General features: G+C 43.3%; 1 long non-coding RNA gene across 1 annotated transcript; it reads left to right on the top strand.

The window, feature by feature from the left end:
- Window positions 1-840: 840 nt before the first annotated feature.
- On the top strand, window positions 841-10,344 carry LOC135361457 (uncharacterized). The gene is made up of 3 exons (XR_010410849.1): window positions 841-975; window positions 9,328-9,434; window positions 9,705-10,344. It is a non-coding gene; the product is annotated as an uncharacterized LOC135361457 (long non-coding RNA).
- Window positions 10,345-15,525: the final 5,181 nt, after the last annotated feature.

Genomic DNA, 15,525 nt, shown 5'->3' with positions numbered 1-15,525 from the left:
AGAGAGTCTCAAGCTGACTCTGCTCTGAGCCGCACGTGGGGCTCGATCCCATCAGGAGATCAGGACCTGAGCCGAAACCAAGAGTCTGACGCTCCACCGAGTGTGCTACCCCAGGCGCCCCTTAAAGTAAGTTTTTATTTTGAAGTAATATGTTCCGGTTTTGTGAGGTCTTAGGTAAAATGTGTTCCACTTTTAAATACATCTGGGGATAAAATGAATATTTGCTGAACTGCGTTGAAGACCGAAGCTCTCAGCCGAAGAAAGCAGATATTTATAAACTCCTATTGACCGGGTGTCCTAATATACAGGTTGACAAACTTTCATTCAGTGGCTGTATTTTCTCACGCTGTTGCCCCCATTCCTCCTACGCTCGAGAGGAAAGTATATACGAAATGAACTCATATGACGAAAACCTCCTAAGTCTTTCCGAGGGAAACCCTGAAATCCCATCGCTGAGGGCCAGGGCTTCCAAGGAGGTGGTCGTCCCAGCCTGTGGGAGAAGCGGTGACTGTGTGCGTGTAGGCTGCCTCCTTTCTTTTCAGTCGTGGGGGGCGGGGGGGGGGGCGGTGGATGTCGGTGCTACCACAACCACAGTGTATTTCTGCATTTGAATATATAAATGGTAACGTTCCTTACCTTTTATAAGTTTCTCTTTGACAGGTAGGCTCAAAAAAACATTTCTCCCTAAAACTGAAATGTTGATATAAATATCTGAAGAAAAATTCTAATCACAGTATACATTGAACAGGCTCACTGATCTTGGATACCTGGAAAAAGATTTTCAAACAGAGTGTCAGCTCAGCCTTGGCATTACTTGTCAAACAAAAGCACGCCTAAAGACACATTTCAAAAGCAGACGATGCAGCACTTGCGAACCTGCGGAAAATCGAAAAGGAGCGCAGAGGCCAAGAACAAACAAAATAGGAGCCAGTGAGAAATGAAGCACAGTTCTGAGGAACCGGTTCAGAGAACCAAGTATGTTTTCAAAAGTCCACATCAGTAATTAAACATCAGCAAGTCAAATTCCATTTTTTGTTTGCTGCAGTTGTCTTAAGATTTGTAATGAAGAAATGAAAAATGATCGATTCAGCCGCGGCTGAAAAGGGCTAACGCTTATAATCTGGAGGACAGGATGAGACAAAAGAGGGTGGAAGCCTGAAAGAAATCTTACTTTTGGCTTGCACAAGTTGAGTTATCTTCAGTAATGTCAGAATTTAAACATTTCAATCAACTGTGGATTTGGGTCAGGTGGCCCGTAGCAGAATTAAAAGTTTGTCTCACTTTTTTTGGGGGGCCGGGGGGTGAGGAATATCTCTTACATATATGTCACTCATGTGACTTAACTTGGGTAGTGGACTAACACAGTGATTGGGTAATGTGCAATCCAGCATGACACAAACCCAAGTTTAAGGCTAGCCAAATAAAATCATGTAGTGTCCTATGGCTTTAATCTTGTTTTCTGTTCATTTTCAGTGTTACTTAGCCCACAGTTGGGCCTAGACTTCACCAATAGATTTCTTTATTTACATACAATTGATATTACTCATAAGGAGCGTAAGCTAGGGCTTTCGACATTTTCTGTACGGTCACATGCGCAGCCCCTGGTGAGGCGTGGGTACGTGGAGGGTTGAAAATAAGAAAGACTATGTGGAGGCTCTTTGGAGAGATGGTTGCAGATATGAGCATACCTCACGGATGGGAGGATGTCTTCGTGGAAGGGAAATGGGGAGCTTGGTTTAGGCTGACTCAGGTTTTGGAAACTTTTACTCCCTTCTGTGTTCAGAACATGTATATACAAACTGCAGTAGAATGAAGATGAACAAAGTTTGCTTTTTTTTTTTTTTTTTAAGTAATCTCTACACCCAAGGTGGGGCTAGAACTCACAACCCCGAGATCAGGAGTCACTCGCTTTACTGACTGAGTCAACCAGGCATCCCCTAAGTTTGCTTTTGATAGCATATAATGGGGCTGATGTAAAATCCTGCCTTCCATAGTAATATTTTAACAGAAATGCCCATTTTACCCAGTGAAAATGACTGGAAAGAATTGAATGATACTTAGGGGCCTTTTATATAATTTCAGACTAAATTTTTTATTCTTAATTTGTTATTGAGGGGAAAGAATTAACAATCCAAACATTTTTTATTTCCCATAATTATTCGAATAAAACAGAGCATCTTTTTGATGTAGCGATTGCGGCGATTTGACAATTTCATTTCCTCCCCATATTTTGCAGATCCACCATTTCTTAGGCATGTGATGCTGGACAAGTTATTTAACTTCCCTGTACCTCAGTTTTCTTATCTGTAAGATAGGGATGATAATAGCACCTACCAATAGCTGTTAATAGCTGAATATAGTATAATAATAATTAATACTAATGTAATAATAACTGACCACAATAGCACTTACCAATAGCAGTATAATTTGTTGAGAGGCTTCAGTGTAGACATAGCATGTACAAAGTGCTTGGATCACTGTCCGGCACATGGCACGTACGCAGATGTATGTTGCCATTGTACTAATATTCATCACATCTGTACAAATACAAAACTCTCATTTGTTCTTTGCTTAAAAATAGCTTTATTGAGGTACAATGTGCATATCATATAATTCACCTGTTTTAGGTGTACAATTCAATGATGTTTGTAAATTTACAGATTTGTGCAACCATCATTTATCTGTTCAGCAGTTGATGGACACTGGGATGGTTTCCACTTTCTAGCTACTATGAATAATGCTGCCGTGAACATTCACATACAGGTCTTTGTGTGGACATACGTTTTCATTTCTCTTGAGTAGATGACATTTTTGTTTCTTTGGGGTAGACACAAGTAAAATTGTTGGATCAGATGGTAAATAGATTTTTAAACTTTAGGAGACTACCAAACTGTTTGCCAAAGTAGCTGCTTTATTTTACATACTCACCAGCCATGTTTTGAGAATTCCAGTTTCTCTATGTTCGTGCCAACACTTCTAATTGTGTGTCTTTTCTTATTATAGTTTTTCCAGTGAGAGTGATGGGCTATTTCGTGGAAGTTCTAATTTTTATTTCCCTAATGGCTAATGATGTTCAACATCTTTTCATGTGCTTATTGGTCATTCATGTATCTTCTTTAGTGAAATGTCTATTCTTTTGCTTATTTTTTTTTTAAGATTTTATTTATTTGAGAGAAAGTGAGAGAGAGAGCACAAGCAGGGGGAGAGGGAGAGGAGGAAAGAGAAAGAGAGGGAAAGGGAGAAGCAGGCTCCCCACTGAGTAGGGAGCCCAATGCAGGCCTTGATCCCAGGACCCTGGGATCATGACCTGAGCCAAAGGCAGATGCTTAACAGACTGAGCCATCCAGGTGCCCCTCTTTTGCCTATTTTTAGATTGGGTTCTTTGTCTTTCTATTATTGAATATATGACTTCTTTATATATTCTGGATATGGGTTCTATCATTTCTCCTTGTCTTTTCATTTTCATAATATTTTTTGAACTCCAAAGCTTTTAATTTTGATGAAGATCAATTTACCAACTTCTTCTTTTATGAATCATGCTTTTGTTGTCATGTCTGAGGACTCTGCCCAATCCAAGGTCATGAAGATTTTCTCCTGTGCGTTCTTCTGAAAGTTTTGTGGTATAGTTGGGTTTTTAAATTTAGGTCTATGATAATTTATTGTTTCATTGAGCAAACATTTGAGTATTGTGAATACACAGTTAAAAAGATTTGGTCCCTGCCCTGAAGAAGTTTATAGGCTAGTGGGAAGATGGATGCATACACAATGATCCCAGCACATTATTACCATGGCAGAGGTAGGTAGGCTATGTAGAAGGAGCAGAGACATCCATGTTTGTTTCTGGGAGTCAAGCCCATTGTCCAGAGAAGTTAATGTTGGACCTGAGACTTGAGAGAGGGGTAGTTGTCGTCCAGGTGGTATGCTGGGGAGGGCTATCAGGCAGAGCTAAGAGAACATACAAAGGTAGAGGGAGGTGGATGAACAAAATTACTAGAGAATCAATGGTCCGGTAGAGAGGGGAGGGCAGTACGGCTGGTAAGTAGGCAGAAGCCAACTCACAAGGGCTTTACCATATAGCCTTTGAGGAATTTGTGTTGGTGAGCAAAATCAGAGTTGTGTGATAGAAAAAATAACTTTGGTGGCAGTGTAGATACTAGACTGAAAAAGGGATACTAGACAGTATATCCTATGGACCGCCCATTCCAGAATCACCTTGCCGGGCTTCACCCCATCCCACTAATCAGAAACTGTGGCCTGGATCTCATGAATCAGCATTTAAATTAAGCCCCCCCCCCCCCCCAGTGATCGTAATGCCCTGCAAAAGATAGGTACCACTGGGTTAGAAAATAGTTAGGAGGCTATGGTTATAGTTCAGGTAAGAGCTAATTAAATCCTTAAGCCAGCAGTGGTGTGAGAGAAGACAATACCAGTGGGGTATGAGAGAGATTGAGAAGGGGAGGAATAGGCAGCATTTGGATAGGTGGTGGTGCCACTAACTTTAGTAGGAGGTTCAGCTGGAGGAATAACATGGTGGAGGTGAGTGTGAGAGGGTGATGAGATTGGTGTTAGAGATCCCAAGTTGAAGGAGCCTGTGGAACACCCCTCTGAAGACATCTAGCAGCAATTCTACACAGTTCTTTAGTTCAGGAAAGTGGTTTGGGCTGGAGATAGGAGATCTAGGCCACTTCAAAGAATAGTCATAACCATGTTTGAGCATATTGGAACCCACAGAAAAATAGTTTTGTTATGACCAGTGGAACATGCCCAAATTCCTCATTAAATGTGCAGAAGCACATTCTGGAATCCAACTAGCCTTCAGTCTGATAACTCATCATGTATAAATGCGTGAGGGGTTAATTCTCATCTTGAACCTCTCTTCCCCTCAGTGGCACCTTCAGTCATTCAGAGGTAGGTATGTGGATTAGTTAGCTGTAACAAACCCCGGTTTTGCAGTAGCTAAACACAGTAAGAGTCTATTTCTCCTGAAGTCACAGTCTGATGCAATTGGCAGGAAGTTTCCTCCATGTGGTTGGTGATTCACGCACCTGGTTCTTTCCAACATCTGGCTCTACCATCCTCTGAACACTCAAGGGATCTGCATCAGGTGGCACCTGGGAAGAAAAAGGGTGGAGAAAGCATATCCACTTCTTGGCCACTCTGGCGCCGAAATGACATTGGCTTATGTTCTTTTGGTGAACACTAGTTATGTGGCTTTACTTAGATGTAAGGGGGCTGGGAAATGTGCCTGACCAGGCAGTTGCTTCTCAATGACAACTCTATATAATGGAAGGGGGCACACAAATTTTTGGAAGATGGTTAGTCTTCTCTAGCACAGTGGCCCTACTGTTAGATTAGAGAATGTTCTAACCCGATATCTGGAGTAGACTAAAAAAATGCTCCATGAAAGTGTCTAATTCTTGATTGACTAGAGTTTTTGAGCCCCTGTTCTATGCCCACCACTATTTTAGGCATGATAGGGATAGAATTAAAGCATGAATGGGTTGACCAATCAAAAGGTACTTATTTGGCACCTATGATGACCATAGCATTACGTGGAAACTTGAGTTTAAATTATGACTCTTTTGAAGAAGCAAGAATGACTCTCATGAAGTGATCAGCAATCAGTACTAGAGAGAATATTAACCTTTAGTAGTAAACAGTATTGTATATACTGTATCAGGAACAAAATCCTAGAGGATCAGGGATTGTATGGCAGCCAAATTTGCAGAGGTGGAGCTGCAACTGAGTCTTACAGAGTGGACCTTGGATGGATGGAGTAGAGAGAAGGAACATGCCAAGAAGGGCAAAGCAGATATGAAGGCACAGAGGCAGCATGAATGCGGACGTTCATGGAACACAGCTAGTCTGATGAGGGTGGAAGGCATGTTGGGCAGGCAGCCATCTCAATAAAATTGCTTTTATTTGTTACTGCAGCATAAAAAAATAGTTTGATGGATTTGCCCAAATTTGGATTCATGGGGAGGGAGGCTTTTTTGTGGGAATAGGGTGAGTTGGTCATAGACCAAGAAAACAAATAGCATTTTTTAACCTCTAAAATGTAATTCACAAGGGCTGATGCTTTAAATTGCAGGCTTTCCTTTTGGATTTTACTGTTTCTCACATTGGCAGCACTATGTAACTTAGTCACTCTTTCTAGTGGGCTCCAGGGTGAGCAGTAGCAGGGATTTATTTATTCAACGATGGTTAATGATTCTCCTGAGCCAGGCAGGGTAAGATAGCTCATGGAAAATAAGGCTATCTTGGTTGAATGGGGTCATCTTATAAAAGGTGGTGACAGTCAGATGGCTGAGTTCAGATTTGATGTGGTGGGTACTGGGGAGCCATTGAAAGTTTCCAAATAGGCGAGTAACTTTTTGAGAGCGTTAGTTAATGAAGATTCATCTTCCATCAATATGCGGCATGGCTAGAAGTGAGGGAGGCTGGTGGAAGGGAGTTCAGGCAGACAATTTCAGAAATCCAGAGATGAAGGGCTGAGGGCTGGTGTGGAGGGAATGGAGGAAAGCACAAGGGGAAATGGTAAAGTGAGGCGAGGGCAGAGTCTGAAGATTGTGGGCTTGGGGGAATGGCAGTGACGCAACAGAATTAGTGGGCAGTGGAGCGTGGGGAGGAGATGATCCTGTCCGCCTGATTACAGCAGTGCCGTGGGCTGACAGCATGACTGGTAAAGAACGCTCACTATCTCTTTAGTCTCTCATTAGTCAGGGGAGCGCATTTGTGGCTCAGCCCGACCACTTGCTTCCTGCAGCTAGCAGGCTGTGCTCAGAGTCTCCTCAGGTGCCCAGCAGCCCTCTAATCCAAGGATAAAGGATTGCAAGCCAAGACCGAAGGCTTTTGAGTGGTCTCTAATTTTTATTGACAGCCCCAAAAAGTTCTAGATGCACTTAGCACCTCCAAAGAAGCGCTAAATGATTTAACATTTTGGGGACAAATTGGTTCTATTAGTCTCTAGTGCCAAATTCACCAAAAGTAGCTCATTAGCTGTGCATTGTGATTTCACTAGGGTGCCCTGATCTTGGCTGGATTCCAAAGAACACATTTGTATAAAAATGTTCCCATTATGGAGTGTGATACCTATTAATGGAACACCATATGCAGCGGAGCATTTCCCCTTGCCTCCTCCCCGTCTTTCAACCTGAAGTTTGTATTTTCCATCCATTTTTGCCAAGTGACCTACTTTGCAAGGGTTAAACTTTACCTAATGGGCTAAGGCCTGAGATGCTGCAGCAATCAATCTTTCATCTGGCTTTCAGCATCTCGGTTTCCCCTTTCTCCATGCCTACTGCCAATCCTAACCCTTTCATTCCGGCCTAGCCTGGGGGAAGGAGAGGGAGGGGGCAAAGCTGAGAGTGGGCTCCAAGCCCAGACCTACAGCTGTGCCTGATTGACCGACATTTCTGTTGTTAGCCACAGAAAAAGGCCACTTTTAATGGCTAAAGCGAGAATGACCAGCTGGTGTGACAGGCCTTGGGTCTTTGCCTGGTTGCATTAAAATTCATCAGTTCCGGCCCTTTTTCATTATGTGCATGATTTTCAAGGGTGGTATTTCCAGACACATCTTTTACTCAAGTTCCTGGCTACCAAACACTATCTGTCGTTATTTATTTTTAAATGATATCTTTCATTGTGTAGATGGCTTTAAACTTTCATTTAAAATGACTTAGGGTAAAAACAAATGAGGGATACCTGTTATTCATCAGGACAGAGCTGTAGAGAGGTTCAGTAATAAGAGAAAATCAAGAGATCATACTAAAATCAAGAAAGTCCACTGGATAGATGTAAACATTTGTCTGAAAATGAATGTTTTCTGAGGTCTTGGATATGAAACCCCTTGGGTGCCGTTAGTGTTCAAATTGAGCATAATGTATTTGGATTTGAGATCTAGGTTTTCTTCTTTGTCCCTGGAGTGGAAGAGTTGAGAATGGCCCCATAGGTTGGCATGATGCGGAAAGATATATGTTAGTGAAAAACATCATTAGTACTAGGTACATTTTGTCCACAAAGAAATACATTTGTGGGGTGCCTGGGTGGCTCAGTCAGTTAAGCATCTGCTTTCGGCTTAGCTCATGGTCCTGGGGTTCTGGGATGGAGTCCCATATTGGGCTCCCTGCTCAGTGGGGAATCTGCTTCTCCCTCTCCCTTTCCCCCTCTCCCCATTCATGCATTCTCTCTCTCGCCCCTAGTAAATAAATAAAAGTCTTTTTTAAAAAAAGAAATACATTTGTTTTTAAAGTAATGTATTAATTCAACAGACATATAGGGAGCATCTACAGTGGACTACACTGGACTAGCACTGTGGGTGATGATATAAAAATGAACAAACACAATCTCTGACCTCAAAATGTTCCCAACATATATATGCACAAATGAGTGTTTTTAAAAATCCAGAAGAAGAAATGTGCTAAAGTAAATGAGCCAACAAGTAAGCAAACAAAAACAAAACAGGAGGTAGGAGCAGAATACTTTACTAATTCAGTGGATGACAAGATTACTTATTGGAGATACTGAGGAATAAAAATTCTGTGCCTTTTCACATACAAAATGCTGGCTCTTCTCTGGAAGGATTTGAGCTGGGTTTGGAAAACTATATAGGCAATGTTTAGTTTGTTCATTGTATTTTTCAGAAAGGCCACAACCCATCCTTAAATCACAAACTAATTTTAATTCTGCATGTGAAAAGCCTTGTTCTTGAATTAAATTCATTGCTTTTTAAGAGCATGACAGTATCTGAAAGTTAATTTCTTTTTTTTAAAAGATTTTATTTATTTATTTGACAGAGAGAGACACAGTGAGAGAGGGAACACAAGCAGGAGGAGTGGGAGAGGGAGAGGCAGGCTTCCCGCTGAGCAGGGAGCCCAGTGTGGGGCTCGATCCCAGGACCCTGGGATCATGACCTGAGCCAAAGGCAGACGCTTAACGACTGAGCCACCCAGGCGCCCAAGTGAAAGTTAATTTCTATTTCCCTTGGGTATGTACTTCTAAATAGTACATTGTCTTGAGACTAACATGGAAATCTTTAAAAAAACATAACATGTTAAAGTTTATCAATAGATCAAAGAGGTCTGGATAAAAATCTCTTATCTAGAGCTTCCTAATCATACATCCATAATTTTAAATTAATGACTCTCAATCAAGGGTCTCTGGGGCAGGTCCCAGGATTCGGTACTAGGTAACAGTTCTGAAGGTGATGCTGATGAGCATCCAGGTTGAGACCACTGCATTACATCTACAACTGAAATACATAAAATTTCCCACTTAAAGTGGAAGTATAATCTGTGGATGCCTCATTGATTGCTGTCTTTATTTCAGGTATTGTTAACTGGAAAAGAGAAATTTTTCTTCCTTACTGTATTTCTGCAAGAAGAAGAGGGTGGTGTCCCACAAATCTTGGGAGCATCTAAGAATTACAGTCACAGGTAAGATTATGCTACTTTCCTTCTTTAGAAATTAAACTGACCTCTGTTTTCTAGTAACACCAGTCAAGGCCAGTGAGAGTCAAATAAGTAGGAAGCTCCCTGGAGAGTGTTTAGCATGGACAGAGTTTTCTGTGGTGGGCAGGGTAATAGGGTGCAATGTCATTTCCAGGTTTGGTACATGAACTTTCATATACATCGTGCTGGTTGTTCTCTGCTTCCCTTCCTCATCTCACCTGTGAGATTCATTCTCTGTCCTTTTCTTTGCTGCAGCAGGCTCCAGGCAGCTGACCCCTTGGCCGCGACACACCCTCCCTCCCTCTTCCTGCCCGGTAGAGCCATGTCCTCCCAGACAATAGCTCTGAGGGCTGGCCCCTCATTGATGGCTCCAGCTCTCTCCAAGCTCCAGCAACATGGTGGCAATGGCTTCCCAGTGTTTCTCCCCTGACCCTGCTCTGTGGATAGTCTTTCCTTACATTTCTTCAGAATACCATCTGACTGGGTTTTCTGCTGCCCACCAGGACGTGGCAGATCTATGAATCACATTCCAAAGAGTTTTCTGGATGTTCACACATAGGAGCCCAGATTTGTTTCTTTAGAGAAGGACCAGAGCAGCTTAAAATGACCAAGTACTAGAGTAGGAGCATCAGGATGGGGAGATGGCAAAAGGAGTTCTTGTGGGGAAAACTCTAATAAAGTACAAAGGGATGGAGGAAAGATTTATGCTGACGGCAGAGAATGCCTAGGAACATTACAGAAAGAAAACTATTAGATTTACCTTGCATTCACAAGAGCACATTTTGAAAATAGATATTGCGAGCCAAATGATGAAGACTTGCAATCTTAGCTTGCAATATAGCCCATAGATCTGAAAGGAATGAGCTGACAGCAGATCAGAGTGAGAATAAATAGAGTGACTACTAACTATGGGCAGGGCACTGTCCTTGATCCAGTCGCTGATGCTTCAGGCATTTGCTGTAGCATGTGTATGTCACTGGGAAGGTGGGGAAGCACCGGATGACAGCTCTGCATGTTGGGAAAAGTTTTTGTGTGCTGTCAGAGTTTTTCAGCCTTGTCAGGTTACCAGAAGGCAAAATTTGACTTTGTGTCATGTCTTGTGTCTTAGTTGTACATGGATGCTTTCAAAGAGACGTACTTTACTTACAGAGATACTTGGGTTCTTCCTCTTGGTATAAGATTATGTCAACAAAGAATCAACAAGTATATTCTCAGAGCTTAGCATATGCTAGGCATTGTATAAACCTCACGGGCTCATTTCAATATGTATTTGTTGGACACGTATATGAACCAGCCACAGAGAGAAGGATGTTGTTTCTCTTCCCAAGCACCTTATTCTAAGATGGACCTTCAACTTGCCCTGAGCTCTTCTAGAACCCTACTGGCTGGGGGAGATGAGAGCTCACTATCAACATGTAAGGGAAAAGGTGGGAAAAGGTAGATGAGTAAGATACTGTTCATATAAGGAAGTGAGGCAAGCTAGATGCTGTGCTAAAGCATTTTTTGTGAATGGGATTATTGGATTCTCACAGCCCTTTGAGGTAAGTTGCCTTATTCTCCCCATTTTATAGACAAGGAGTTTGGACACATGGAGTTCAAATTACCTGCCCAGGGTCCCACGGTCAAGAACATGTTGGGCTAGCATTAGATCCCAGGCAGTGACACCACAGTTGTGGGAAGAAGTTGCTTCTGGTGGCAAGGATCAAGACTCTGGAGGAGACTGTACTTGAGAAGGGTCTGGGAAGCTGATTAAGATGTCAGTGATTTGAGATGGTGTGTGCATGGCAGACAAGAGCTGGCATTCCAACTGAAAAGGAAATGTAAGCATCTAAACTCAAAGATGTCAACCCGGAGCATATCTTTTCCATTTTCCCTATTGCCACCATATAATATAGGCAAATACCTCAATTCCTAAGTGACCACAAGAGTTGGGAAAAAGAAAGGTGAATTCCTAGTATCCCTGAACACAACCCTTAACTAGTGACAAAAAAGAGCCGGCAATGGAAGTTGCAAACCATGGAATGTGAAACTCAAATTAGGGAGGTCTCCCATTGCCCCCAGCCGGGAGGAGGTAGGTGAATTCGGAGTAAGTTGGAGTTCTCTTTCCACATCAATGATTCATCTTTAAAAATGTGAAGTTACTGAATAAAAGTGAAATTGGGTTTTCAAGTGCCTCTGGCCACGTTCAAGTCATGCCTTCTGTTGGCTCCTTGCTGTGCAGGTGTTTCTTCTTCTCGGTGTGATTTCACCTGAAGGCAGGGGTTTCTGGGGCAGGGTGTTCATGGGCAGCAGCGAAGCCTTTAAGGAGAACCATAGGGAGTCTTTCTGGACATGGGCTGGAAGAAGAGGCTTGGTCAACTAATCAATCAACTCTATTTGTTGAGGGCTTACTCTCTGGGCCTAGAACTGTGCTAAGCATGTTTAATAGGAAGTAGATTTTTAAAAAGCATAAAGGTAATTATGGTTAGAATTTGTCTTCCCCATATACTGTGCTATCTTAGGACAAAGTAGTTCCATTCTTCGAAGGCAACCAGGAACCGACAACCCCAAGTGTCAGATACGGTGACGAGCTCTGCCTTGTCCCTCCACACAAGCCTGGAGGCTGGTGTCGCACTAAGCTGTGAGGGAAAGGCAAGCTCAAGGAGTGACGGGTTTATTCAGAGAGGTCCCCTGGGAAAAAATAATGAATGGAAATGAGGGAGGGGTCGTGATAGAAGAGCAGAACATGATGTCTTCAGTTTGGACATTCAGGATAGTGTTGCAGAAGGCTGTTCCAAAAACCATCAGTGATTCTACGCAGAGCTAGAAGGAGGGTTTTTTGTTTGTTTGTTTGTTTGTCTTTCTTGTCCACACTCCATTTCTTATTCTGGAGTTACCCTGTTTTAATAAAAGGATTTTTCTGTTACCCAAACACAAGTTCACAAGCAGAAAAATATTTCTGTCTGGACATGGGCCAAGTGTGAGGCACTGTGCCTTACATTGCAAACAGTTCCAAAGAGCCTGGGGAATCCAGAAATCCTGCCCACACATTTATGGGCCTGGCTTCTCCCATCTTTGTGCAGCCTCATGGCTCTTTAAAGAATGAGCACTCCTTACTGACTTTTGGACTCTGAACCAAGGACTCTCTCTCAGATCCTCTCCGGGAGGGTCAGCTGACTTCTCTCTAGTCTAAGAGAGCAGTGGGTAGGGGGGCGGCCTTGATCAAGCTGATAGTCCCCTGATATCAGCCACCACCCTCCCCCGCCCCCGCCCGCTGTGACTGGTAAGAGCCGAGCTTGCCAGTCCTAGTACAGTATGAAGAGAGGAAGGAGTCTTTGTGACAGAGAAGGAAAGGGGGACAGGTGGTCAGATGGAATGAGAAGGCCCCCAGCCAGCTCTTTGAGAGAAGGTAATGCATTTGATGTACTCTAATGGTACCCCTGACTGAGGGGCCATATGGAGCCCTGGATACTGCATAATTCTATCTCACTCCCTAGTTGAGACCACCTTTTCCTGCCAAAATCCTACTGTCCGTTGGGTCACGTGGTTGCCACCGGTGTTCCCTACTGCTCTCATTCAGAAGGGAAAGGTTAAAAATACAAGGAGTGCCCTGGTGTCTGATCCTAGAACACCTTTTATAATTAGAGTTTAGCCTGACTTTAGCATCACAGAGCCTTCTCGGAATGTGTTATTTCAAAAACCTCTATTTAGAGATAGTCGAGGTTAACTCTTTAAGCCGTGAGACAGAAACTGGTAGGACAAAGGGCCAAACTGGGCTGTAGATGCACCTGGAGAATTTTCACTGGCTCATACCGCTCCCTCTGATGGCAGGCTCCCCTGATTCACGCAGCTGTGTCATATGCTGGGCCCCGAAGGCATTTGGGTTTGTAACCCCTCCTCAGGCACTGACATCTTTAGGTGGCTTTTTGATGGAAATCTTTCTAAAAGATACTGTGCTTCCCTGCTTTCTGAAGCAATATGTAGTAAACATAATTTTCCTTTCTACCCTCATCATATGCTCTGTGTCTCTAGTCAGAGCTATAAATTCAGAATTAGATAATGTAGACAAAAAGCTGACTGGGATTGACTCAAGAAGTCCTTGTAACTTGCTCTGAAAGGTCCCTGAGGCCTGGTCGCCCTTTCGTTGATTGTCTGATGCTTGCAAAAGCCAGGCAAAGCTAGGGCAGCAGCCTGAACCCCTGGGTAGGGTAGGATGGTGGCTTCCTCAGAATAATTAATGAGTGAAAAGAGGCTAAAGCTTTTTCAACCTCTAGAATATCCTGTCTCTGTGCTGTTCCCATGACCCTGGCCTTGGCTGCTCATTCCAGGAATGTTGGGGAATTTTTTCCTGGAAGTCCCAACAACTGGACATCTCTTCCTCCAATCTGAGTTTTCTTAAAACTGTGGGGTCCTAGTGACTTGTGGTCTCTCACCCTATGATGGGTTTTCCAATGAATAGTTCAAGTGATTTGGGTACATTCTGTCAGTAGGAGTGCTCATTCCTAGTGAGATATATATATATATAATTTGAATTCCTTAAAATCTCTCTCCACTTATCTCTGTGCGGTCTTTGACTATGCTGGAAAATGAGGAGGGGGCTGCAGGGTTCCTGTGACATGGTAAATTCCCAGGGGCCAAGGCCTTCTGCATGGCTTGCTCCACAGTTGTTCCTGAGTCCTCCCTTGCTTATAATGCATTTTCTGTAGGAAACTCTACATCCCAAGATGCAAGGTACTGCCGCTTATCCCCCAAGTCCCTGCATGGCTGCCTTCTGAATGGTCCTGCAAAGGCAGGAACTGCTGGGGCAACAGTGTTCTGGAAGCTCGGAAGGCAATTCCAGTGCAGCTGAGGAGTGGCCACCTGTGCTCTCTTGGATAGCACACCTTGCATCTTGGGGGGTGTGGGTGCTGACACTGGGATCAAAGTCTTTTTCTATCATTTTTCTCCATGTTGTTTGGGTTCAGAGGATGGTGTGTGTGTGTATTCTAAGAATGTGTTTTTAACTTATCGTCATTTATATTTGCACTTGGTGACACCTTCCCCTTGACTATGGCCTATGATTACGTGCCATCTTTAGCTTCCAGGGCTGTTACCAATTTTTGTCCTTTTGCGAATATCCTTGAGTATTTTGATCAGAAGTTGAAGGCTGGGTAGGCATCACAGGCACAGCTTTGTGCTACCATCTTGGTACAGAAGTCCCCTGTCCCTGCTTTGAAGAGAGAGCCAGAGAGAGTAGAGCAAAATAAGCAATACTTATTTCTTTTATCTTCCTCTTTAAGTGCTTTTGTTAAAATTCTGTCCTTTACTGGAAGAAACAATGTCATTTCCCTCTAACCTCTTCTCATTTGCTGTCTTGAATTTGAATTTTTGCTCTCATTTTCAGTTGTGAGCAGCAGCCTCTTGCTGGTGATTCTGAATCTTGTGCTGACAGCGTGGCCAACGCACTGCTAGGCATCTCATTTGGGATCAGAAGGTTAAGGATGGGATCCTCTTAATTAAGAGGACTAATTAATTAATTGTTGTTAGTCCTCTCTGCCTTAGTAGATTGAATCAAGGACCATTTCCCATTTTCCCTCTTGTTCCAGTTTCCCACACGGCGCCTAGCGCAGGTGACAGGGCGACAAAGAGGGAATAAGGGCTCCTTGCTGGCCACTCTTTCCAGGTGGTCTTTTTCCTTTCCTGGAGGTTTATCCCAGATTGTTCTCTATATCTGGAGCTTCTGTGACCCTCATGACTCTCCGGGAAATGGACTTCTATAAAATCTACCTTTTCCACCAGGGGGGTGGGGAAGAAGATGAAGTGAAGAGGCAGAGGGGAAAAATGTAGGAAGAAAACAGGAAGATGTGCATTGCTCTGTACACAAGTCTCTCCTTAATAGCAGTCTAATCTAGTGTCTTTAAAAAAAAAAATCATCGCTGGGCGCCTGGGTGGCTCAGTTGGTTAGGCCACTGCCTTCGGCTCAGGTCATGATCCTGGAGTCCCTGGATCGAGTCCCGCATCGGGCTCCCTGCTCGGCAGGGAGTCTGCTTCTCCCTCTGACCCTCCCCCCTCTCATGTGCTCTCTCTCATTCTCTCGCAAATAAATAAATAAAATCTT

This window comes from Mirounga angustirostris, unplaced genomic scaffold, assembly GCF_029215605.1.
Source record: "Mirounga angustirostris isolate CCGP_5_RB_7025 unplaced genomic scaffold, mMirAng1.0.hap1 SCAF_4, whole genome shotgun sequence".
NCBI lineage: Eukaryota > Metazoa > Chordata > Mammalia > Carnivora > Phocidae > Mirounga > Mirounga angustirostris.
The sequence above is the reverse complement of the archived record's forward strand: the minus strand, read 5'-3'. Positions and strand labels throughout refer to the sequence as shown.